This window comes from Ixodes scapularis, unplaced genomic scaffold (assembly GCF_016920785.2).
Source record: "Ixodes scapularis isolate PalLabHiFi unplaced genomic scaffold, ASM1692078v2 PGA_scaffold13__105_contigs__length_92229423, whole genome shotgun sequence".
NCBI classification, from domain to species: Eukaryota; Metazoa; Arthropoda; class Arachnida; order Ixodida; family Ixodidae; genus Ixodes; species Ixodes scapularis.
In genome coordinates, this window is record NW_024609839.1 from 4023886 (window position 1) to 4051791 (window position 27906).

General features: G+C 49.1%; 1 protein-coding gene across 1 annotated transcript in view; it reads left to right on the forward strand.

The window, feature by feature from the left end:
• The window catches only part of LOC120841041 (ficolin-1-like), a 46930-nt gene that overhangs the window by 2933 nt on the left and 16091 nt on the right, over positions 1 to 27906 (forward strand). The gene's annotated exons all lie outside the window — the stretch shown is intronic.

A 27906-nucleotide genomic window follows, 5' to 3' on the forward strand; every position in this document is an offset into this window, starting at 1 on the left:
CCAAAGGAGCATTACATAGAGGGGGGTGTCGTATAAACTTTTACATAATCATACAATATTTTACAAGAAAAAATAGAAGACATCGTGTCACGCTAAACAGAACCATGAAGGGAAGACATTACATAACAAAAAAGCCACACACGCACTCACATCATTGGAGGCAGTCGACGTGCTAGAAAAAAAGCAATAGACCCAGCGAGCGAGTAACATACAGGGCAATATATGATTCATTCACCCTAAAGATTCACGCAATAACAACATAAATGTATCATGATCAGTGACCGTCGCAATTTCGCTTGCCAACTCATTCCATTCAGTCGCCGCTTGTACGAACGGGGAGTATTTGAACAGATTAGTTCTTGCAAATGGAATATGAACTTTGTAACAATGATCATGACGAGGGGAAATGCGAGCCGGTGGGAGAATGTTGTTTTGACGGACATCTGAGGAACTATGATAGAGTTTATGAAAATGGGATAACCTTGCGAGGTATCTTCGCTGGTGGAGAGTCAATAAACCAAGTGAACTCTTAAGTTGACTGACGCTTATAGGTGAATACGTTTTTAGTATAAACCTGGTGGCCCTGTTTTGTAATGATTCTAAATTATTAATTAAATATTTTTGATGCGGGTTCCAAATTATAGCTGCATATTCCAACTTGGGCCTAATGAGGGTAGAGTATGCAAGTAGCTTCGTTTCTGCTGTTGCCATATATAAATGCCTTCTTAAGAAACCAAGTGACTGGTTAGCCCTCCTAAGGATATAATCTAGATGAGTGTTCCAGGAGAGGTTGAAAGTTAAGTGGACTCCTAAATATTTATATGTGGATACTTTATGCAATTTTGAATCTATAACTTTGTAGTCGTATTGAAAAGATGAGCGACGATTGGTAAATGTCATTATTTTTGTTTTATCTATATTTATCTGCATTTGCCACGTGTCACAACATGAAAGTATGATATCCAAATCACTTTGAAGGGCCTGGCAGTCGCTTTGACTAGATATTTGACGGTATACCACACAGTCGTCTGCAAATAGGCGAATCTTTGAAGAAATGTTGTTGAGGAGGTCATTTATATAAATTAAAAACAAAAGTTGTCCAATAACGGATCCTTGAGGGACACCAGATTTGACATGTATAGGTGGTGAGGTGATGTCATTTGCAAGTACTGATTGTTTTCTATCGTGCAAAAACTCACGAATCCATGTAATTACCTTATCATTAATTTTGAGATATTGTAGTTTTTTTTATCAGACGACTGTGTGGTACACGATCAAAGGCCTTCGAAAAGTCTATAAAAATAGCGTCGGTTTGTGAGGATGAGTGAATACAGGTATGCAAATCCGTTACCAGTTCAAACAGTTGGGTTTCACACGAAATACCACGTTGAAAGCCGTGCTGATTGGGAAATAGCAGGTTGTTTGAGACTAAGTGTTTCATGACAGATGAATATATTATGTTCTAAAAGTTTACAAAGAACAGAGGTCAATGAAATTGGTCTATAGTTTGTTGGGCAATTCCGATTACCAGATTTATAAATCGGCACGACATTTGCTGATTTCCATTCGTTCGGAATGTGGCCAGTATTAAGCGATTGCTGGAGTAAGCTGGCAAGCACGGCGCTTGATGCATCCTTTGTTAGTTAAAGTAGCTTCGAGCATACACCATCAGGACCCGGGCTGGATTTTGTCGGCAAGCGGTTAATGGCACTGATAACACCATCAATATTGATTTGCACATCGTCCATTTCTGGAATGACGATTGTAGGTGTAACATGGCTAGCCCCTAAAGGTGTATCCACACGACGGACCAAATCGCTGTTTTGGTCCGCGGGCCGCGCATCACGTGATCTCACGTCATCGGTCTTTGAGGTCCGCCGGCGATCCGCGGCCCGCGCTTCTGAGAAACGCCAAGCGACTTTTCTCGCCCGGACCTTGGCGGCGGACCGCAGGGTTTTTAGTATAATTGAAGCACTAAGTCTGGCAACAAGCTGACTTTTGTTGTTTGGATTGGAATCCAAACTCAAAGTCGTTTTATTTTAGCGCCAACTGTTGAAGACAAAGAAGAAAAACCTTTTGTTGTGCGGCGATGCAACTTGTTACTTCATCGCGCTCATTTAGCAATTCCCCGCTCTGTGGGACAATAGTCGCGACGACTACTCAAATAATCATCTAAAGATGTCCCCATGCCTCTTTGGGTTCACTTAAGTCCTCCTCGTCCTCAATAGTCAACGCCAGGGCCACCGCGGTCGAACGTCTTTTTCGTTCAACCTCCATCTTGGCTCCTTACAAATAGCCTCAAAGCAGCTCGCTGCATGCGTTTGGCGGAGCTGTGAGGTCGAGGGTTAGACCGGCCCGTTCACCCTGTCGTCTGCTCTTTTGGTCCGCCGTGTGGATGCTCATTGCAGCCGGGCGGCCCGCGGGCCGCGCATCACGTGATCAATCGGTCCGCGGCCCGGTCCGTCGTGTGGATACACCTTAATGGTGTATTCACACGAAGGACTTCGTCCGCGGACAAGTTCCTACAAAAGGCGTGACGTCACCTTTTCCGGGGTATAAAATCGGCCATTCTTCTTGCGAAAAGAGCAGGCAAAACCAGGGGACATGTCCACGGACCTGAAAAACGTGTCCTCGGACCTGATATATCTTGCGTATCACGTGGGCGAACGTCACAGAATATGTCCGCGGACCTGCCGGACCATGATTATAGGAGTATTGAAAGCGATCCAATTCTGCCTTTTTTCGAGTCCGCTGTGGTTCTCGGACAAGCCAGGGAACCGATTGCGTGAAAGTGCTCGTGGTACACTTCGGTGCACGAGCGGTTTTCTTTTTCTTTTATATGCCTCTCACGGTTCTCGCGCACGGATAAGCCTTTGCTCATTTTCCAGTACGATTAGTACGCACGAGCTACAGCTGTGGAAGATGTTCGAGGATTCCTGCGCTTAGTGGAAAGAGGAGCCGAAAAGAAAAAGAAAGAAAACGACGGGAAATTGTTTTCGATTCGAACATGGAGGCCAACTAGGCTTCACGAGTTGTTGTGGCTTGTGCCCTCATGATGGCGGATGAGGAAGTCGCGGAAGCACCTAATACCGACGCAAAAAAACCATGGATTAAAACATGGATGTCCAAGAAGGAACTCGGTATACAGAATCTACTCTATCAAGAACTTCTGAAGAGCGACCCCGTGGAGTACCGCCGCTTGCTGCGCGTTGACTCCAACCAGTTTGCTGACATTCTCTCGTAAATTGCATCGTGCATCCAAAAACTCGTCACTGAAATGCGTCCAGCCATTCCAGCCAAGGACAAACTTCAACTGACGTTCCGGTTTCTTGCTTCAGGTGTGTGGTTATTCTTCTTACTTTTGTCTTTGTTTCAGCATATTTGAGAGCTACGCTCGACTTAGCCGTGTTTCTTGTTTTCTTGCGAATTTTCAGGCGAAAGTCAACATTCCTTAAGCAGGCAGTTCCGCATTAGCCACAGCGCCGTCAACGGGTTCCTCGTTGAAACTTGTGACGCCATTTACAAAATGCTGGGACCAAAATATCTGGTGTCCCCGCGGACGAAAGATGAGTGGCTTGCAGTAATGAAGAACTTTTACGAAAGATGGCAGTTTCTGCAATGTATTGGAGCGCTGGACGGAAAATATGTCACAATTATCAAACCTCCGAACTCTGGATCTGTTTATTTTAATTACAAGAAGACCTTCAGTATCGTGCTTTTTGCTCTTGTTGACGCAGACAGCAGGTTTTTGTACATTGATGTTGGCGCACCTGGGTCTGATGGAGATGGAGGCATTTGGAGGACGACACCACTGCGGAATGCCATCGAGAACGGAACAGCCGGGCTGCCGATCTCAGGACCTGGACCGGTCGTCCCACCCGTCATCGTGGGAGACGACGCCTTCCCCTTGTCTGTAAACTTAATGAAGCCGTACACTGGTACAAATTTGGATGAAGAAAAGGTTATATTTAACTACAGGTGTGTTGCCTACATCATGTCATTTCTAAACACCGTATTTCTTATCGTTTTATTTTTTTTTTTTCATTTCAGATTAAGCCGAGCCAGACGGGTAGCAGAAAATGCGTTTGGCATTCTGGCAAATTCTGGCAAACCGTTTTAGGTTTTTGCACACGACTATCGATGCCGAACCAGGAAGGGTCACCTCATTCATCAAGGCGGCCTGTGTGCTGCACAACTATTTGCGAGCTGCACCTGTGCTTTTTAAAGCGTCGAGGGAGGAGCACCAGCGAAAAAGGGCAATCTACTTCGGGCTACGAAGTTGCAAAGGGCGCTCCGGGGCAAGAGCTCTAGATGTGCGTGAGCGTCTACTGAGATACTTTAATGACGACGACGCCGTCGCGTGGCAGAGGGAACAGGCGGGCCTTAATCTGCGGATAAATAACAAAATGTAACCTTATCTGCATGTTCAGACATGTGCAGAAGCAAATATACCATTTCATGAGCTATATATTGCTACTTCTGGGGCACTTCTACATTTGAGAAAAAACGCATGCATTGCGTTCATTTGGCCTTTAGAATAACAGATATCAAAATTAAATTTCAATGCGACGCGCCGGAGAGCCACAAGAGCAATTTCAAAATAGGGCTGAAGCCCCGCCCCCCTAGCTTTGGGCAGCCAAAAGAGCCGTCGATGACGTCACGGACAGCGACTGTCTTTCGAGTTTTTCTCGCGTTTAACAATACTTACGCAGCAAATGGTTTGGGTATTCGGGTTCACGGGGTAAAAATACACTAGAATTCACTTCTAACTCATTTTTTTCAAGAAGCTCCGTAGCTTCCCCTTAACAATTGTTCATGCATGTGCTGGCACTTTGACTACCAAAAACTTTTTGTGTTATGCTCTAATTGTTCAATTTTATGTAAATAAACTTGAAAGAATCTTTAATGTTTTCTTATTTTTTATTTCGTCATGCTATAATATTGGTTCGCAATCTAACACACCCGCCCCAGTTTAACAAAAACAGCCGTCAGGTCCGAATGGAATAAGTACAAAAGGCAAATGATACAAGCATTTGTTTGTTTTCAAGTATTCCCTTTACTTATGAGTGCGAAATGCTAATTTTGGATTAACATTTTTTAGTTTAAATTGGGTTCGTTGAATTACATTTATTCTTGCTGTTGGTCTAGGTAACGCTTGACTAGTTTTAATACCTCTATCTGACACTCAATAAAATTGGTTCCATTTAGGTTTCTCATGTGGCCCGCCACTGCTCTTCCGAAATTATCAGCGCTGTCGCAACTTTTTTCAGTTGCAAAACTTTCCGCAATTTTAGTGAAAGCAACCGTGCGCTCTTTCCACCCAGAGCTGGAGCAGTCATCTGTTTCTTTTTTTTTTTTCGTCATCGCACTTTGAGCGTTTCACAGGAGCGCCAGACACTTCCACAGTGGGAATCGTTGTTCCGCGCGGTGTGTGTGTGGAAGGCGTGCCAAGGACAAGTTCCTTCATCTCTGTCATAACAGACGCCAATTCTGTCTCACTGTCCATCTGAAAAGGTAAAAGAAATACGAATGCATTACTGTAGAGGAACTGTATGTAAAATATTGATGTATGTAAAACTCCCGCTTGCACGGCAGAATATCGCAAGTGTCTGCCATTTACTGTTTAGAGCAATGAGGGAGAGATAAAAATAGAGAGAGATCAAGAGAGAGAAAGAGAGATAGTTTTAGTAGTGAAGGGAGGACGGCGATGGGTTACGTGACCAAGAGCAGATGTCACAACCGTAATATTGTGGGAGAAGCGAGAGTTGTTTTTTATAAAGACGCAGCAGGTCGGACCCATCGAAAGCTCATCGGCGGTTGGCAATTTCACTTGCAAAATTTAATAAAAAAAAAGTTTACTTAATAAATTTGAATGAAACTGCATTGCGGCCAGGACCCGGCCCGCGGGCCGCCAGTTGTCAAATCCTAAGATAGTGTCTCGCAGCTTCATCCAGAGACTACCAGCACTTCAAGAAACCGTGATTAACACGAGTGAACGAAACAAAATGCTGAAGCCCGAACAAAACAAATTGCTGAAGCGTGTAGAGCAAAGCCAGAACTCGATCGTCAGACAGGCTAACAGGATTCCGTGACCTCCATCAACGAACGCTCGCCAACGTTTCGTTCGATAGGTATAAAAAATCAAGTTAAACGAATGGGTCAACCCGCCAAACGTTACTCCCTCCCCTGGGATCCTCGTGTTGGTAACATTCGTTGCACTCCCGGGAAAGGGCAGGTTTGCTCCGATCCAAGAACAGGAGACTGCGGTAGAACCTCCATCTACCGTTGTACGTGTACTCCGCAGCTTGGCCGCTCTTCGTCTTCGTAATCTTTTCCTTCTCCCGTCTGAAGATGCGTCGCTTATTTTTGAAAAAAAGCCCCTCACTTCCTCTAAGGTATTAGACAACAATAAGCGGTCAAATACAACACGGAATCGACACTAATTAGTCCGCCTTCAATGAACTCACCTCCCGTGTAAGGCATGGGAGTAGCGCCGTTCCATTTCATTGGCAATTTGTTTCCAGAGCTCTGATTTTATACCGTTGTTGCGGTACTGGTCGTTTTGAAGGCACCAACGCTTAGGAAACTCTTCTACGAGTGCGATTAAACACAGCGTTGCTTCATCGCTGAGATCCTTCATCGTTGTCGTCTTCAATGCCAGGTTCATCAGACGCTGGCGGGATTGGAATCGACCGTCACGTGCGTTGCGTGGCCGTTTTCTTGTAGCTTGGACCGCAGCGAAGCACCACCAAGGCTCTCGGCGCGAGGTGAGAGCGTTGGGAAATACCAATCCTGAACAGATATCTCGTGCAGCAAAGGCAGCGAGAAAGGTACGAGCTCGGACTAGCAGTTCTCGCCTTGGTTCACGCCAACCATGCAGTACTAATTCGTATGTTCTCGGACTTGCCCAAGTCCGCGGACTTGTCTGTTGTGACGTCGAAGCCACGTGATACGCATATTTAACAGGTCCGCGGACACCGTTCCCGAAATTTGTCCGCCGTGTGAATACACCTTAAAGGTGTATCCACACGACGGACCAAATTGCTGTTTTGGTCCGCGGGCCGCGCATCACGTGATCTTACGTCACCGCTTTTCGAGGTCCGCCGGCGGTCCGCGGCCCGCGCTTCTGAGAAATGCCAAGCGCTTTTCTCGCCCGGACCTTGGCGGCGGACCGCGGCGTTTTTAGTATAATTGAAGTGCTAAGTCTGGCAACAAGCTGACTTTTGTTGTTTAGATTGGAATCGAAATCCAAAGTCGTGTTCTTTTGGCGCCAACTGTTGAAGACGAAGAAGACGAACCTTTTGTTGTGCGACGATGGCGGCATGGTGCGACGATGCAACTTTTTACTTCATCGCGCTCGCGGAGCAATTCCCCGCTCTGTGGGACAATAGATGCATGCCCTTTTCGGTTCACTTAAGTCCTCCTCGTCGTCAATAGTCAACGCCAGGGCCACCGCGGCCAAAAGTCTTTTTCGTTCAACCTCCATCTTGGTTCCTTACAAATAGCCTCAAAGCAGCTGGTTGCATGCGTTTGGCAGAGCTGTGAGGTCGAGGGTTAGACCGGCCCGTTCACTCTGTCGTCTGCTCTTTTGGTCCGCCGTGTGGATACTCATTGCAGCCGGGCGGCCCGCGGGCCTCGCATCACGTGATCAATCGGTCCGCGGCCCGGTCCGTCGTGTGGATACACCACGTGATCAATCGGTCCGCGGCCCGGTCCGTCGTGTGGATACACCTTTAAGGAGCTTCGCCCCTAAAACTCGAGTGAGTGAGCCCTAATGCAGCGATTGTTCTTTCATTGTACGCTTGTGAAAGACCAAGGCTGATATCACTAATCTTTCTCTTGGCCGAAAATTACGCACAATGCGACAACAAATATGCTAAAGCAGCGAAACACGAACCCGACCTCATTGGAAAATTTTATCTAAATTCATACAGAAAGTCTTACGAAAAGGCATTTCCCGTATACTTTTGTGTGGGAAGGCACACAGGAAGCACTTCGTATGCACTTGCAAATAGTAATCCGAAATGTGCAGCTAAATCCTGCATAGTTTCATACGAGAAGTCAAACAGGTAATGAATCATAGTTCAAATAACAGTCATTAGAGGCACAATCCTAGTCTCTACAAAATAAGCCCTAGCATCTTTTCACTGCTACGCATATAGTGCTCCAACTCACTTCGTTTTGAATGGGAATCGGGCACTAAAAAAATCTCTGAGTATAGAGCGGGTTATGACCGCTGTGGCGGGCGATTCTTTTCAAGGATTTGGCATTTGACGGACGCCTTACACCGCCAACCGCAACATCAGCAGCCACAACTAATGCGACACTTACATCAACAACGGACGTCATTTCCGCTGGTGGGGATGACGTCCTATCAGGATCCTTTTTGTGGGTATGGATCCTGTATACCTATGCAGGATCCTGTGTCTTCGTATGGCAAGGGCAGAGTTAAAGGAGGGGGGGAGGGGAGCCCGCCCCCTTCTCCTTAAATCCCCAAAGTCAAATTTTTTTTTAAAGTAAAATCATTGATAAACACCAGCCAAAAGTTTAGTTTTTGGCGACATAGCAAATATTGGGTCAACACATTATATCGGGGCAACGTTTCGGCCGTAACGCGTCCTAACTGTTTTACTTTTTCACAAAACGTTGCTGTCTCTATGGGACCCCCGGCACTCTCAATCTGTCAACGACAGCTTTTTTGCCCGGGGACCCACAACACTGCGTTAGAAGATAAAATTGAATTGATTGAATATCTCAGCAGACTCACCCCCCCCCCCCCCCCCCCTCCGGCCGCCGAGTGGCCAAAGCCCCTCCCAGGCCTGACCCATAAATCCGCCCCTGGGGTATACCTACACAGAATCCTGTAAGCGGGTATGGGCTTCATATACCTACACAAGACGCCGTATCCAACAACACTATATGAAATTTATACAAGATCCCTTAGTAGGAATATACACATTTTCCACAAGGGAGCAGCCATTTTGAATGTCGTCACTTCTGGCATGCGGTAAAACATCGTTTTCGTCTCTCCACGCCCCTGGAAGGTGTGCACGAAAAATGCGTGACCGTCACACATTTTTTTGCCTCACCTATGTTTTCTTGCATATTCCAGGTTGAAATGTTTTATTACTTTTTTGTCCCGTATACCAGACACGGAACCCACGTGACTGAGAACGACAGGAAACAAGAAGCGTCTATGTATAGACCAACACGCTGTTTACAAACAAGCCCGCGTTTGCCCACACAAGGTGTGGGGACTGCGCATGCCCAGAAACGAAATTCGCGTGAAGGGAAGCATCTGCGCATGCGCAGTGCCGTCGACAGTGCCACCGCAGCTGCGTCACGTCAGGGCCGCGTGTTAATCTATAAGATTTTTTTTTTTTTTTTTACAAGCGCGTGGTTTCATCTGTTCGGTTGCGCGAGAACACGTGCAAGCGATCAAAAGGATCAAGTCTGATGCTTCCGTCAACAGCTTTGACAGCGTATTACCCTAAGTATGAAAGAGATTATTCGCAACTTTCAGCGATGGTGGCACCGCGGTGTGAGAATCGCGCTCCCTAGCTCCTGGATGATCGGCTTCACAATAAAGGTGCTTGCCTACACCTATCCTGGCATGAAATAAATAAATAAGCTCTAATTCTGCTCGTATATTGCAAAACTAGAATTACTTAGGCGTCGCTGACACACCCTCGTACTGCTGTTCTACGACAATCAGCCAAATGACGGCCATTTTTACAGGCGCCAGTGCGCACCCCTATAGGTCGTGAAAGTTGCGATTAGGCGAGCTGTGGTGGGGAGGACGGAAGCGACGGCGGCTCCCGAGAGGTCCCGAGAAGCAACTCTTGGAGAGAGAGAGAGAGAAACATCTTTATTGAACCGAGCTAATTACGACGTCTTCTTAAACGCCGTCGATGGAAGTGGTTCTCTCTTCACGGGACCCATATGCTTCCCTAGCCGTCTGGCCCCTGGAGATCAGGACAAGCTGGTCTTCAAGTGCGGGGCTGGTTAGCAAGGTATCCTATCGCACGGTAAGAGAGGATGAGGGAGTGGGTGGGGTGGTGGGGGCGGTAAGAGGTGTGGGAGGGGAGGGGGGGTGGCTTGACAAAATCTTATGCTCCAATGACGTGTTGGAGTGTGCCTAACTGAGTCCTCCAGAAATTACATTCCTTCTCGTACCTTTCCGGGTACATCTTGTTTTGAAGGTAAGGGTGCGGGAAAGATTCTGCCTGTACCTGCCTATAAATCGCTTGCTGTTCTCTGCTAAGCGATTTTTGAGGATCGGGGTAACGTCGCCTTTCCATCCTGTAATGGTTCGCAATGTCGCTATCATCAATTACGGACCGTGGCTCACCTTCCTTTACCCGGTGTTTCATCTCTCGGGCAAACTGGTGGGCAAGTTCGTTGCCCTCCAGCCCAGATTGAGCCGGAGTCCTTATCAACTCAACGTTCCTTTCAGGTACACATCGCGACACTGTTAGCGCAAACACGACATCGGCGATTTTTCGCAATTTATTCAGAAAACGTATTAGTGGGCTCATACCTTTACCTCTTATATTAGAGCCCTAGACGAGGTCTTTCTATAACAATAATATCTTTGATGGCAGCCTTTCCGTTCTAAGAGAAAAACACAAAAAACTGGCGATCGCTTGTTCGCGCCAACAGTGTCACGCTCTGTACGTCGCGTTTATTTTGAGAATGTATTGCCGCAAGAGACACCCACCCCTTTCTTTAGCTGTTATATGCCTTTTGCGAGTCAGTGACAATTCTTCCCACTTTGGGCTGCGCGAGTGCTAGAGCTATTGCGACCTCTTCTGCCCATTCCGGAAAAGACGTCTTGATGGAGGTGCAGGTCACAAGCAACTCCCCTGTCGTAACTGCCGGCGTGCTTTCGATGAAAACTTGGGTAACGAAGCGTATGTGTAGAAAGTGACCCCCTCTTCCTCTTCTTCTATTTGAACTAAAGTCTCCGTCAAGGCCGCTATACGAGCCGCTCTACGGCTGTCGTTACGACGCTGCCTCATGTTTCGAGGCAGCGGCTTAGAGTCGATTTTATGCTCCCATAGCCTGGGTAACGGCCCCGTTTCCTTCCGATCTGCCTCTTGCCAGCCAAACTTGGCAAGAACGCGACGTCTTGCCAAAGTATGACTGAGCCGAACTCTTTGATTAGACAGATGAGCTTCTTTTAACTCTTCAACGACGTTGTGCTTGGCCATGCCGAGAAGCTTGTCTGTCGACGAATGCTTCGGCATGCTCAGCGCCATCTTGGTTGCCTTCCGTATAATAACGTTCAACTGCACCCTGTATTTCTTGAGTAACTTGAGATACGGCGCCGCTTAAACGATGCGCGACATCACGAAGGCCTGGACGAACGTCAATGCACCATCTTCCTTGAATTCTCTTCTACACACGCTGGCGCTGTCAGAATGTTCTACACACAGAACCTTCTACGCCGAATCTTCCAGAACCCCACGCGTGTACATAAGGGGCTCCGCGTGGCGAGCCGCAGTTAGTTTCACCTCAGCGTTCGATCTTGCTGCTTCGCCGCCTTCGACACCCGCGACGCTCTGTTGTTATCATTCTTTTTCCTTTTATTTGTGGGCACAAGTTCGCCCCACTGAACGTTCGTTTACTCAGTCATTCGCCGCCTCATCACTTGCCATTCGTGACATTGTGGTGGAGGTGCGGGGTACCGCATGTCCGTGCAGCGCACCTCCCCTCCCCCCCCCCCCCCCAAGTTCCCGCAGTACAACTCCGAACCCCAGTTTCGGAGGCCCCGACGAAGACCAGATCAAGACCCGATCAAATCGCCACATCCAAGGTCTACACCTGGAACACGGACTTCTGCCACCCACGACCAAGCCGAAGAAGACGACGATGGTCAACCAGGCGCAGACCCCGACCGCTTCTGCCGTCGCGTACCTGCCGGTCACACCCAGAACTCCAACGCCTTTTCACGGAGACGTCCACGAGGACATTTAAGACTGGCTGACAAATTCAGCGTGTATCCCGCCACAACGGATGGACGACTGAGTTTACCGTCGGCAGCGAGCGGAGGACCTTCTCCAAACAAGAGTGCAGGGCCCCAACGAAAGCGTGACCAGCTTCGTAGAGGATGTCATGCGCCTATGCGCCCGAGCCGATCCGGAGGCAGCCGAGGAGAAGAAGCTTCGCGTCCACATGCGTGGCGTGAAGGCTGAAATTTTTGGGAGACTTGTCCTCAATCCCCCGACAAAAAGTCCACGGTTTTGTGGCTGAAGCCCCTAAGATCGAGCGCCCGCTGCCGGCCCGAGCAAGCTATTACCATCGACTCGCCGGCGTGCCTGCTCCTCCAACCGCCGCATCTTGCCGACTGGACCTGAATACCACCGGTGTCGACGGCCTTCGGAAAATCGTCCGCGACATTGTCCGTGAAGAAATACGCAAGATGCTCCCCGCCGCGGATCGCCCATCCCCACTGTCGCTCACTGAGGTTGTTCGAGAGGAGGTTTACAGAGCTTTCCAACCTGACAACCTGAAGTCCTGATCAACACGACGACTCCAGAGGAACCGACATTGAGCTACGCCACCATGGCCCGACGACCCCCCCCCCCCCCCTCCAAGCTAACCGCCAATCCACGGCGCCACGACAGCGAGACACACCGATGCCGTTGCATCCTGGTCGCCGGGAAGGAGAAGTCCAGTATGTCCGCCCGGAACAACTATCGCCGAGAAAAATCGACGTGTGGAGGACGGCCGATCGACGCCCGTTGTGCTACCACTGCGGGTAAGCCGACCATATCTACCTCCGCTGCCCCTACCGGCAAATAGGGCTGCGTGGCTTCCATCCGAACGATCCACGTCCACGCTACGGTGAACGACCGCAGGAGATCGAAGAATACCTCAGACGACCTCAGTCTCCCCCACCTGCAGCTCGCCGCGTCTCCCGGTCGCCATCGCCACGACGAACAGCTTCGCCGACGCAGCGACCCCGACGTGAAAGCCCGTCGCCCCTCGTTCCTCGCCGGGGAAACTAGGCGCGGCAACCCCTGGAGGTGGAGTTGCCGAAGACGACCGACGCCAAGATCCACCACAAACGTCGGAGGGCCCCCACTCAAACATTACCGGAGACCGAAACGACGCTTCTGCAACGGTGAAGAATAATCTACATGTCGTTATCGACGGCCACGACGCGTCGGCTCTCGTTGACACTAAGCAGACTACTCCGTTCTGAGTGGGAGGCTCTCCCAACGCCTTCGGAAAGTGACGACGCTGTGGGATGGCCCACAGATACGGACCGCCGGGGGACATCTCATCACGCCAGTCGGAAGATGCACTGCTCCCGCCGAGGTTCACGGCAAGACGTGTCCTGTGAAATTCGCTATTCTATAAGACTCTGCCAGAGACGTCATCCTCGGCATGGATTTTTGTGCGAATACGGCGCTCTTATCGACCTTGGTAAAAACAGATTGACGCTGCGTACACCTCTTCCACCTTCAGGGACACCCCGAACAGCGTCAGCTGCCGCCCGAGTCGCTGCCGACCACGTTACTCTGCCGCCGCGATCAAGTGTCGTCGTAACCGTCGTGACTGATGCAGTTATCCGCGGCGACATTCTTCGGGAGGGAAACCTTCAATTGGTACTGGGAAGAGGAATAGGCGCTGCGAGAGGAGTAGCTGAACTTGGGGATGGCCGCACTGTAGTCCTCGTGACGAACTTCCGAAATGAAACGCAACATATCACGAAAGGTGCAGCCGTGGGTCACGTCGAGGAACTCCGGAGCTCCGCCCAAATCACTGGGATTACTGAAGAATCCTCGCCACCTCAGCAAGACAGTACGTCGCCAGCGCAGCTCGACATTGACCCTAAGCTTCCGGGCCCGAAAAGAGGGCAGCTGATCGACCTCCTCGCCGAGTACACCGACTGCTTTGCGACATCGTCGAAGGTACCCCAAATCGCCGTTGCGAAGCACCGCATCATTACCTAGCACGACGCGCGCCCTGTGCATCGATCGCCGTACAGAGTCTCCGTAAAACAAAGGAAGGTAATCCAGGAGCAAGTTCAAGAGATGCTGAACGACGACATAATCCAGCCTTCAAGCAGTCCGTGGGCCTCTCCAGTCGTACTGGTTAAAACGAAGGAGGGAACGCTTAGGTTCTGTGTGGACTACCGGCAGCTGAACACGGTAACGTAAAAAGATGTATATCCACTTCCCCGCGTCGACGACACGTTAGACCGGCTGCGCCACTCTCAATACTTTTCATCGATGGTTCTGAAGAGTGGCTTCTGGCAAATCGAAGTCGACGAACGCGACCGAGAGAAGACAGCTTTCGTCACGACGGATGGCCTGTACGAGTTCAATGTGATGCCTTTCGGCCTATGCACGGCGCCAGCAACTTTCCAGCATGTCATGGACACCGTACTGGCAGGACTGAAGTGGCAGAGCTGTCCCGTGTACCTCGAGGACGTCGTAGTTTTTTTCCGGCAACTTTGACGAGCACTTGCGACGTCTCCGAGCTGTTCTCTAAGCAATACGAACCGCCGGACTCACTCTCCAACCGTCAAAGTGTCGCTTCGCTTATGACGAACTGAAGTTCCTAGGTTACGTGGTTATTAACGAAGGCGTTTGCCCGGACCCAGAAAAGATTCGCGCTGTCGCAGGATTTCCAGCGCAGACAGACAAGAAGGCCGTACTCAGGTTCCTTGGACTATGTGCCTACTATCGGCGCTTCGTTCGGGATTTCGCTAGGATTTCTGCACCGCTCACAAACCTCACGAAGGACGCCCAGAAGTTCGAATGGGCCGAGGAGCAGCAGCAGGCATTCGACGAGCTGAGGCGACGACTCCAGACTCCTCGTGTTCTTGGACATTTCGGTCAGGATGCGGAAATCGAGATCCACACGGACGCAAGTAACGCAAGACTCTGCGTGATACTGGTTCAACTACAAGAAGGCACCGAGCGAGTAATCGCCTATGCAAGTCGGACACTATCCACGTCGGAGAAAAATTGCTCCACGACTGAGAAAGAACGCCTTGCGGTCATCTGGGCAATCACGAAGTTTCGTCCGTACTTGTACGAGAGCCCGTTCCGCGTAGTCATGGACCACCATTCGCTCTGCTGGCTTGTCAGCCTCAAGGACCCGTCAGGACGCCTCGCTAGATGGAGTCTCCGGCTAAAAGAGTTCAACATGACTGTGGTCTACAAGTCCGGCCACAAGCACAGCGACGCCGACTGCCTGTCTCAAGCGCCCGTCGAAACACCTTCCGGCAGCAGCGACGACAATGAAGACGAGTGCTTCCTAGGCGCAGTGAACATTGACGACATGGCACGACGTCAACGAGACGATCCTGAGCTGCGCGCACTAATAGAGCACCTGGAAGGGCGCGGGAGTACCACGCCACGTGTTTTCTCACGAGCCCTGTCGAACTTCGTGATGTGACAAGGTGTACTATACATTGAGAACTTCAGGGACAACAACTTGTCCTGGCTGCTGGTAATTCTGACCGACCTTCAAGAGGAGATCTTCGAAGCCTGCCCCAACGACCCAACGTCCGGACACCTTGTTTACACCCGGACACTGGCCCGTATTCGTGAAACGTATTACTGGCCCAAGCTCCCCAAGACCGTCCACCTATACACACGATCATGCCACGAGTACCAGCGACGCAAGAATTCTCCGATGAGGCCGGCCGGACTCCTGCAGCCAATTTCTCCTCCAACTGCACCCTTTCAGCAGATCGAAATGGATCTACTCGGCCTTTTTGCGACGTCGACGTCGGGGAACCGGTGGATCATCGTCGCCACAGATTATCTCACCCGGTACTCCGAAACGAAAGCCCTTCCTGCAGAGACTGTTGTCGAAGTTGCCAAGTTTTTCATCGAGTCCATCGTCCTCCGGCACGGCTTTCCCCATATCCCAATCTCAGACTGTGGATTATCATTCATGGCCCAGCTGTCGCAAGAAGTCCTTCTTCTCAGCCACACCAGCCATCGTCGCACCACGGCGTACCACCCGCAGACCAACGGGCCGACGGGAAGACTCAACAAGACCATCGCCGATATGACCTTCATCTACGTCGACGTCGAGCACAAGACATGGGACGAAGTGTTGCCGTACGTCACGTTGGCCTACAAAACGGCCGTGCAAGAGTCCATTGGGTAGACACCCTTTCAACTGGTTCATGGCCGCAAGGTAACGACAATGCTGGACGTGATGTTACCCCAAGAACCGGCTGTCGACAGAAGCGACGACCCTCAGATGGTTGCCCAACGGGCAGAAGTCCGTCAGCTCGCCAGACTCCGGATTAAAGCTCAACAACGCTTCGACTTTGGCCGCTACACCTTTCGTCGTCGGGACGTCCACTTCCAGCCCGCAGACAGGGTCCCCATTCGTCGCCGTGGCCTCAGCGAGAAACTCCTGAAACGGTATTTCGGACCGTACAAGGTACTTCGTCGACTTGGAGATCTGAACTACGAGGTGATGCCCGACGGAACAAGAACATCATCACGCCGTCCACCACGGCCTGAATGAATCCGTACTACGCTCGATAGGACTGTGGACCTTATGTGTTCCAAATGATTATTTAGTCTAGTTTCCTTTTTATTTGCTCTGTTTTGTTTTGTGTTGCATCGGGGCGATGCACTTTTTTAAAGTGGGGAGTGATGCCGCGAGCGCAGTTGACCAAGCAGGCAGTGCGCTCGTGGCCTAACGGTTATCGAGCGTGCCTTCCACGCAGAAATCTAGAGTCCTGGTCGCGGGGACGCATTTTTGTTGACGCTGACGTAAGGTTCTGGTAAATTCGAGAACCGTGCTGCTTGTTCGAGGTCAGAATGTTCTACACGCAGAACCTTCTATGCCGAATCTTCCAGAACCGCACGTGTGCACATAAGGGGCTCCGCGTGGCGAACCACAATTAGTTTCGCATCAGCGTTCGATCTTACTGCTTCGCCGCCTTCGACGCCCGCGACGCTCTGCTGTTATCTTTATTTTTCCTTTTATTTTTGGGCACAAGTTCGCCCCGTTAAACATTCAGGTTATTCAGTTATTCGCCGCCTCATCACTTGTCATTCGTGACAATATCATCTTCTGAAACCTGGCTCCAGAGTTCTTCCAACCAAGTGGTAGTCGGTTATATTCGTACACGTCGATTGGTGTTACAAAGGCAATAAAGGACTTGATGTGTTCCTGTAGAGGGACCTGCCAATAGCCTTCACAGAGATCGATCCTGTAGAACCAGGAGCACGTCCTGTCTGGGAATTGATTTGGTGATAATCTGTGCAGAGACGAAATATGCCATCTTCTTTAGGGGCTATGGTGATTGGGGATGACAACGTTGACGTCAAGGGTCTGATGATCCTGGCATCTAGCATTCTCTACACTTCCCGCTTAAGCCATAATTTCTTTTCGTGGGAAATGCTGTAGGGTTTTTTCCGCACTGCAGATGTGTCGCGTAGCTTGAATGGAACCTCAATAACCGATGTTGCTGATGGATATGATTCTACACATATCAAATCTGGGAACGATGTTGGTACGTACTTAGACCTCTTCACAGTTCTGACCATTTGACCTGGAGCAGCAGGTGAGCTATCCGCATCCTTGTCTAGGGTTACTTCGTCCTTCCAGGCTATGTTCATTTGGAAGTGCTTCATGTCGAGTCGTGATAAAACGAACACGAGCTCGACGTCTTCTGCGGCGAGTGCCTTGACCGGGATTTTCTTTCCCTTAAACTCGACTTCCAACGTCGTCCAGTTTTGCATTAGCTTAACATTGTCATCATAGCTGTAAACGTCGATGGGCAGCCGACTTCGTATCTTTTCTGGGTCCACGATATTCTTGTTGACAAGGCTGATGGATGCTCCAGTATCAACGAAGGCATCCACGTGTCTCCCACTGACGATAACAGGGGCATAAAGGATGTTGTACTTAACCAAGTAGACAGTCGCTTTCTTCGTCATCGGGAGGGACTGTGCTCCCTCTTATTAGATTTCCGTCTGGTCGTTAGCACCGCTGTTTACGATGCGGTGGCATGTATCGAAGCACGCGCATTGCGGCCCTTCCACAATGCGATGGCACGCGCATGCATTCGCACGTGCTTCGTGGCTGACTGAATTGGGTCTTGTGTTCATTTAAGGCTTGTTACTTGCCCGGTTTACTGGAAGCTTTTGGCCGCTGTGGGTGTTGACGGTCGCGCTTCTGAGCTTCGTTAGTGGTCGTTGTTTTCCGTGGGGAATGGAGTGGTCTACGAACACAACCTTCAGTGAATACAGAAGGTCCTCAATGGTCTTTGGAGAGTGCGCTCTCACTTGTCTTTCTGCCTCTTTGCTCATCCCGTGGATGACCAGTGCGACGATCGATGTTTCGGGTAAATTAGAATCGGCGAGCTGTACAAGTCGCTCTTTCTCATAAAACTAATCTAGTAGGCTGCCTTCTCGATGTTTGTAAAATATTGCCTTATCCCACATTCAACCGCATTTTGTCAGAAGATATTGTGAAGCTCTCCTTCTACGTATCCCACGAATCGCACCCACATGAAATTCGTACCACTTTTTCGCATTCCCTGCGAGAAAGAGCCTTAAATTCTTGATCCGCGCGCTGTTTTTTGTCCCGCGGTTTTTCTCACAGGCATATTTAGAGAAGTTCAGCCACGTAGAAGCAGCTGAAGATTCGCCGTTAAACATATCTGGCTTTACTGTCTTTTCCCGCCTACGTCTTTCCACTCTCATATTTTCTAACATGGTGGTCATGAACTGCCTCTGGCGTTCTATTTGAGATACTTGCAACTGCAGCAGCTGAGCAACAACCGATGCCAAGTCTCTACCGGCCGAAATCACTTCACCAGAAGTAGTGGTCGGTTTCTGAAACCACTCCTAGAATTCCTGCACTATGATGTTTAGTTTCACCTTCCGTTTTAGAAGTTCTTTCGGCGACAACTTCGCTTTCCTGGCGATGAAGGAGATAAGTTCTATGCTGTTAGCTTCCCGGGCCATTGGAACTGTTTCCTCACCGTTTAGCTGGTAGCTCTCCAGTATTGGCTGTCCTTCTTTGCCAACCGTCAAAATTAAAGAAAACCACATCTTTCATGTGATCTTCTCGACTGCGCCAAGTGTAACGGTTCGTAACACGCGTCAAGATCAAAACTGCCGCTTTTATTCTATCCACCTCTTCATCCTCCTCTTCTCTTTTGTTTTTATTGAGGTAGAAAAAAGGAAGCCAGAGAAATTCTCTATCCTTCTCTATCCTGGCCTATCGCCGCTTTCCTTCTTGTCTGACTCTTGGAACACTACACTTCTGTTCATGACTCTTCTGATCATGTTCGTATTTTAGTCCTTAGAAACCTTCGTCTTTTCGATCGACGCCCCCGCTTTGCCGCTTTTCGGGAAGATGACACCCAGGACAGGATACGTGCTTGCGTGGTTGGCGTTATGCTTGTCCCGTCGATGGTGATGCCGACGTTCTCTTGTTCTCCTTTCTTTGTTCTTGGCTTGATGACGAGTAACTCCGACTTCTGTGCCGAGCAACTGAGGCCGCACGATTTAGCGAACTGGTGCACGGTCTTTGCCACTCCGTGAAGGGTCTAGTCCAACCAACTCTCCGACCCTGCCTTCGACGTCCACACAGTGATATCGTTTGCGTAGATAACATGATCTATGCCCTCTATGTCTTGAAGCAGGGCCGAGAGCGGGAGGAGTGCCAGGTTGAAGACAATTGGCGAGAAAACCGACTCTTGCGGGGTGCCTCTGTCTCCCAGGGCTATCGGTTTCGACTCCTTTTCTCCAATTTTGATCGTTGCCGTTCTATTGCTTAAGAAATCCTGTGCACACTTGAATGTTCGCTTTCCACACCCCGTTTGCCGCAGGTTACGGAGAATACTTGCTTGTGTAACGTCATCGAAGGCCCCTTGAGATCGATCCCCAGGATAGCTCTTGGCGTAGGAGTCTTTGCTTTCCTGATTACCAGCTCGTGTAGTTGCACCAAGACGTCTTGCGTGCCCACGTGCCTCCGGAACCCGTACATGGTCGATGTCCAAATGTCTCTTAAAACCATACGCTCGACCACCTTCCCCACACACGACGTGAGGAAGATGGGGTGCAAGTTGTCGACGTGGGGTGGTTTCCCCGGCTTGGGAATGAAACGCACCTCCGCTTCTTCCACTCTTTTGGTAACGAACCCTTCTGCGAGGACGCGTTGGCGAGGTTTAGCAGTTCCGCTCGGCTTTCGACACTCATATTTTTAAGCATCTTGTGTGTAACGCCGTTTATGCCTGGTGCGCTGCCTTGATTACTTTCATTGATGGCCGCAACCAGCTGCAGTTCGGTGAAGGCTTCCTCCATCTCGACGTTGCTATCCCCTTCGTACTCCAGAGTCGGATTACTTCTCTTCTCGGTCGTGAGGTATCTACTTGTGAGTTCACGGATGAGCTTCTCCCGTCCCCGTCGTAACTGTTGATCATTCTTGTGAAGTCTCGAGCGCTTTCCCCATCAGGTGCCGCAACAGTTTCGGAGTCTTCCTTGTAGACAGTGTGCCTTGCAGGTCTTCACACATTTTCATCCAATTTTCCCTGCATAGCTGCTGCGCATGCTAGACCGCCTGCTTGTTAAGGTCATGTATGCATCTCCGAAGCTTCTTGTTATGTCTTCGCCTCCTCCATCTTCGAGTAAGACCGTGCCTGCCCGCCCACACGTGGCTAAGCCTCCTGTCTAAGAAGGGAACTCGCGTAGTCGTAGTAATCTTCTGTGTAAATTTCTTCACAAACTTGTGGTGCTTCTTGGCCCATGCCTTATACGTCTTGGTGTCTTGGTCCTCGTCCTTGCTTTCACAGTCTGCGCGTCTACGTAACCGGTCCGAGTCTGTAATGGTGGCTTGACCCAGTTTCGCCCTCATATCGATCCCCCCGAGGGTGACACAAATGATGTCGTGATCTGAGCCAAGATTCTCTCCCGTGTTACGCCAAGTAACGTCGAGGTTCCCCTGAACTAACGTTAGATTAGGAGTGGTGTTTCTGACCGGTGCTGGTGCCTGTCCTGGTCGGCACGCCCGGTTCGTTAACCACCTCCATGTCGTGATCCTCTGCAGCTTTTACCATTTGGTTTCCTCTTTTGGACGAATATTTGTAACCCCACCCCGTGTAGGCCGCGTTGAACTCTCCTACCACAAAGATCGGTTTCATTCTTGCTGCTGTAATGCAGTCCAATATGGTGCCTTCAAAGTCAATGACCCTGCTGGACGGTCGGCAATACGCATTCAGGACAAAGATGTTCTTGTCACCCCCCACTCTTCTGCTTTGAATTTTCATGAGCGTATGTTCGCAGCCTCGCTGAGTGGTCACGTTCTGTGTGGCCGCCACGTTGCTGCGGACCAAGATCGCAGTACCCTTTTCGCTAGGGTCCGTATACGTTATGTATACCGCAAGCTTCGCCCGGCCGTTGGTCTCTTGTAACGCTATGATATCCGGTTACTGGTCCAATTTATCAACGTATAGTTGTAACTTCTGTATCTTGTTTATAACACTCGTACAGTTCTATTGAAGTAACGTCGCAGTCTATTTCTGCTTTCCTTTAGTCTTCGTCATTTTCTACTTTCTGAGCGGTAGATTTGCGCACGGAACCAACTTCTCGCTGCCTGACCCGTAGATTAACTCGTGATGGCTTCATCTTGGCAACCGTGAGATGCTTAGTTTTCGCATGCAACTAACGGAGGGTTCTCTGCATTTGGCCTACACATTTTTCATTCTTACTGTTAGACTCTTCACTGGCTCAGGCAATTGAGAAACTTGTTTGGAGATTTGTGTAAGCATGCTCATGACCGTCTCCATAGTCGGAGGAACGGCGGCCTCGGCCTTCTCTTCCTCCATGGAAACGAGTGCCATTTCTGTCGTTGGAGCTTGCATCTCTAACTGCGTCAACTCCGGTGGCGTGATCAGCGCCGGTGGCGTGATCGCCTTCGGCGCCGCGGGAGCGGCGAAGGTGGCGTATGACTTGGCTACGTTCCTTTTAGCTACGCTGACGTCATTACCATTGTTCTTTGGTCTACTGAGTACCTCGATACACTCCATCATTGCCTCCATCTGATTGTTTTGGCTCTTGATTTGATTGTTCTGCCTCTCTACCTTTTGCTTGAGTTCCAAACAGTGTCAACACTCTGTCTCTGGAAGGGAAGGAGGAGCAAACGGAAGGGAAATTGCTATTCTTGAGAGCGACGGGAAACCCCGCTGCCCGGCCCACCTGCTTCTCGGCGCGGTCGCTCCGCCGGGCCTTCGACTTGGGCCTCCATTGAGATTCGCGCCTGCGAGCCCCAGCTGCCGATGGTGACCTGGTAGCGCTCTTGCTTCTCCCTCGCCTTCTCTGGGAGCGGCTGCGACGCCCGTCCGACGCCTGCCACGTTATCTGCTGTCACGCTGGCACCCTCGGCTGCTGCAGCTACATCTCTTCTTCTCGTTGCTCACGTTCCCAACGCCGTTTACCAACGACGTATGGCGTCTTGAACCTTGCTTTACACTTCTTGTCTGTGGTGAGGTGGTTCTCCCCGCAGAGGCTGCAATTGGGGTTACTGCAGACGTGGCTTTCTTCGTGATTCTTCATTCCACGACCACGGCATATCCTGTCTTCTGGGTTTGGGCAAACGTCCATTTGGTGGCAGGGGGACCACACCGGTAGCACATATCGATCTGCTTGCGATTCAGCGAACACTCGACCCACAGGTTGCCGTATCTGTGGTTCGGGGCCTTGTCGCCGCCGAATGCGATGATCACCGTCGTCGTCTTACCGATATGGTTGACTTGCACAGTAGTCGAATTATAGTCTTGAACTAAGATTCTTCAATTTCTAGAATAGTGTCCGTCGACGGAACACCCCTGATGACGCCCTTAACGGTGCCGTGGGGAGCGGTCTCCTAGGCGCTGACGTCGTGTGCAATGCCGTTGATAGTGAGGTTTCTGACTGCCGGGTAGCGGTCTGCTTTCTCTCGTTTATACGTACTAAAACGACTATGTTTTGCTGTTTGTCCGGGCAGATGACGTTTGCGTTACCTCCTCGCCACTCACGTTCGCAGCTGGGGCGATGGCTCGGCTGATCTCGAATCTAGAAATTTCTCCAAGGTTCAGGCCTCCCCTGGAACGCATGACGATCTTCATATCTTGCCTTGGCAACGCAGGCATCCTCGCTGTCTTGAGTAGCTTGCTCTTGAAATTTTTCCGCTGCGGGTGACGATGCCAGGCAGCCGCCGGTCCACCGTTGACCGTCGTTAGGCAACTCTCGAAAGCGGCTCGCCATTTGCCTGCAGTGTGAACGTCACTTCTCGCTTGTCCCGTGTCACTAGTTGTCGCGCGAATGGCAGTGGGAGGTATAAACGCTCATGCGGGCGTTCGGACTCGTTTCTCCACCTCCTTGCTCGCCCTCTTGCGGCGGGAACGCGAAGCGCTCTAGCGATCACGCTATACTCCGTTCACCCTTAAGTAGATTCACCCGCTCGTCACTAAGTGGGCGAATTTCGCTACACAAACCTGAGTTTCAGGAATGCACGAGAGTGTTGATTCTTTCGGAGGTTCATTACGAAGACGTCATGAAGGTCGTACGACCCTTAGGTTTTCCCCTGAAAGGGCTGTAGATTCTTAATAAATTTTAAACATATGGGTGTTTTCACCGTTTTGAGCGCATTTTCAAACAATTTTAAGATTTACATTACCTAGAAGAAAAATCTGGAAGAGCGTATGGTAGTACATACAAGAGGTTTCTCCAACCTCCATTTTAATACCATGGAGAGAACATTATACATTGTAGTATACAGGGTGTTTTAAGAAATGTGGACGAATTCGATACTGCGAAAACTACGCATCGCACCAAAAAAAAAAAAAAAAGGTTGTGTCGTTTTGATTCTAAGCCAAGGGCCTATTAGGGAAAATTAATAAAGTTCAGGATAATTAAGTTGCTAATAATTTTCGTGTAATTATTTTTAAGCATTGAGTTTAAGGGCACGGTTTCATTTGGAAACTTGCTGAGCATCATCAGAAATACTAAATGAAAAAGTTGGAGTGCGATAGAAAGCACGTGCTAGATTTTACACCTTTCTCAAAAAACATACAACTTCGACGGGTTTTTAAGTTTCGGTTTACAATCGAAGCGCTCCTCGGCACCGACGGCACCGCGCCCTGTGGAGAAATAGTGCAAGCTGCCTCTGCTGCATTGAGCGAGCACAGCGAAGCAAAATGTTGGTTGCACTATTTCTCCACGGGGTGCGGTGCCGTAGGTACCCAGAAGCGCTCCGATTGCAAACCAAAACTTAGAAACCCGTCGAAGTTCTGCTGTTTTTAAGAAGCTGTAAAATGCAGCGCGTCTATCGAAAAAATCACCAGGAAAAATCCTCATGGTCCATCAGGCTGATTGTCTCATGTGTTTTGGGACATTGCTGTTCTGATTACCTGATCGTAACCTGATGGTGTGATGGTTTGGTGGCTTGATGGCTTGATGGCATGATGGTTTGATGATCTGTCGTATTTTGGGACATTGATGGTGTGATCGTTTGATGGTGCGAACGTCTGTTGGTCGGTATGAATTTCTAATTACACATATGTACCGGCAGAAGACAGATTCCATTACAGTCAATTGTGGACTTTATTTTGTGCCAATTATTATTTCAAAAAAGAACATCCGAAGTGTTAGGGTACCTTCCGAAATCCTCGTAGAGACTTGCAAACAATGTTTGTATTTAGGTTATGGCATGTTAATATTTCTATCTGGAAATGATTGGACGTTGAATTATCAAACAGCAAAAACAAAATAGCAGAGAAAATGCGTTTAATCTACTCACTACTTTCAAGACTCCACGATCCGCAGAAACTTCCTCGGTGTCTGTTGCGGGGCTATCTACACTCTGTCCCCATCATCTATGCTGGGCATGACGGCGTCGTGCGACAGCGTGCAATACACTAAGCCTCGTCGGCCCGAGAATGCAGCAGGCCTCGTACTAGCGCATTCGCGGCTTCGTAAACGTTTTTTTTTTGTTTTTTTTTTCTCGCAAATATTTAGTTTATAGTATACGTGCACCTGGTAAATAAATTTCCTATCAAGCAAAGTGCGTTTTTCGACGCATTCTCTGCCACTTGGATTGTAAACATGATTTTCTTGACATAGAAAGCAGATCAACAAATTTTTTCAGCAACGGACAATAAAACAGTTTAAAACAAAACTATGGTTGCAAAAACGTACCTGAGTTTATAAGAAGGTGCCTTCGTTACCTTTCGAGTATGCCAGGACAATTGTTGAGGCGGATTAATAGAAATTGAACACCCTGTTATCGAGCCACGCCGCTGTTAGCTTTATGCACCGAATGTAATTCACGAATGCGCAGCGACGCGAGATCATTGGCGCCTTCTCTCGGCCACTCCTGAAACCTCCTGAATGTGGTCACATTATTTCCACCACCGAAAGATGACATGAGAAGCGCCATCAGCCTTTTTTTCGTTCTGATGGTCTATCGAGATATCCTGATGCTCTCACCCGGGCAACATCAAAACGTTTCGACGGTCCGTCAGTCGCAGCAAGAAACGTTTTGAAGGTCCGACCTTTAAGCAGAAGCCTTTAATGGTCCATCAGCCACCATCAGGAAATATTTGATTGTCTCTCAGGCACCATCAAGTAGGCCTGTCGTACAATCGACAATTAATTCTGATGGTGTGAGCGGGTTTAAAAATGTTCTGTTATTGTATTCATATATATATATACTAGTAAACGACGTATTTTTCGCCGGCTCAATACTTCGCGATTTAGGTCAAATCTGAAGTTTTGTAATAACTCGCGGGTTCTAATTTTTGCGACGCGGTATAATCTCAATATAGATTTTCATGTGTTCAAATTTTACCGGAATTGTTCGCGGGAACTATTTTTCGCGATTTGCCGGCGATTTGCGAAATTCGCGAAAATTAGGTTCTCGCGAAACTTAAGTCGTTCACAGTACATATGCGATTGGTTTAAGCATGCATGCGATCGAGTTCAGAGGAATACGCACTCGCTCAGAACCACTGCAACAACGCGCGCCCACGACTGATGGAATATTGTCGTCACATATAACAGCCACCGCAGAATATAAATCGTGGAAATGCCTATACTTTGTCAAAGCAACACAATTTTTTTTGCGAACTTGTTTTTTTTTTTGTATGTTTCTGTATCTGACGACCGTAATTCTTGTGCAAATATATTCTCACACCTACACCCCCCTCCCCCTGAAATAATTCCTGTTGGCACTGCGGGGCAACATGCAATAAATAAGTAAATGCGATTTGATGGTACAAAACACTTTTGATGGTCCATCGCCTGATGGTCTGACGACCCATCAAATGCAGTTATGAGCTTCTGGCCGACCGTCAAACGCTTGTGATGGTCCACCAGGGAGGTTTGATGGACCATTAGCTGCCACTAAAGTACCTGACAGACCATCTAACGCTCTGGATGGTCCATCAAGGAAGTCTGGTGGACCATCAGGTGCCATTGGAGCAACTGACGAACCAAGAAGACGTTTTCAATGGTCCATCAGACGCCGTCAAGGAAGTATGATGGACCATCGAAATTTCTTTGATGGTCTATTTGGAGGGTCTGATAGACCATCAAGAGCCATCAAGAAGGTCAGGTGAACCATCAAGGAAGCCTGGTGGGCCATCAGGGAAGTTTGATGGGCCATCAGAGAAGTTTGACGAACCATCAAGAAAGTTTGATGGACCATGATATTTTATTTATGGTCTTTTCTATCGGGGTGTCTTCTATCGCACTTCAATTCTCTTATTTAGTGTGTTTCAATGATGCTCAGCAAGTTTCGAAATTAAACCATGTCCTTAAGCTCAATATTTATAAGATTAATTACTCGAAAATAATTAACAACTTAGTTATCTCAAACTTTAATCATTTGCCTAAGTGGGCCCCTGGCCTAAAAACAAAACGACACAAGCCTTTTTTTTTTTTGTGCAACGTGTAGTTTTCGCAATATCGAATTTGTCCACCTTCAGTGAAACACCCTGCGTATTGTAGTATTTGTGTAAATAAATTGGACGGGACAGACTCTTTTTCATTAAGTTCGACGAGATGGCGACAGCAGAATCAAGCTGCAAGAGCATTTGCTGTTGTTTTCTTCTCTCGAGCTCGTACGAAAGGTGGCTCGCGGCACGCGTTTGCTGCTAGGATCGGTTTTGCCTAGCGTGCCTTTATGTGCACTTTGCTTCGGGGCTCGGTGGCTTGGGGTGATGACACCTTACCAATTTTTTTTTAACTCTTATATTTATTTCTTTGCTCTGAAGCGCGTGAAAAAGCATGTCCCTGCACGCGTTCGTGGCGCTGACTGTGCTAGGGCGACATTTTGTTTCCTGCAACTTTTCTATTTTCCATGTGAGCGCGTGCTGTCGTCAACAGGTTCTACGAACGATGGCCTCACCCTCAACAGAAGGACATTGAGGTACTCTAGTTTTGCATGTCGGCTAGATTTTCCCGTCGTGTGATTTATGTCGGCAACGACGCACAATAAATGGGATCAATGAGAGGCAACGGATGTACGACGTAGTGATGCCATGGCAACGTCCAAATTGCATTGTTTACCGCCGTGCCCATCGCCTTTACTTTCAAATAGACCGCGGCCGATCTCATCAGCTATGCCAACCAATCCAGTCATAAAAACATGCACACGACACCGTGGTTTTTGATCCCCGAGACCAAGCGGAAAAGGCATATACTTTCAGCAAAGTCCCTTGGTGTGCTTGTGTTTGCCTTGCAAGCAACGTCAAATGCGCCAGTACACAATGCCTGTGCCACACGAGGCTCTTGGAAGCCAATGGCAGTGCAGCAATCTTTCGTGGCCGTGTCTCTAATGTTCGCACAACAGTGGTTGTCCGTACTTGGAAACGTCGGGCGTGAATTTTAACCAGAGTCTTTAGGCTCTCAGCGCTGGTTTGGC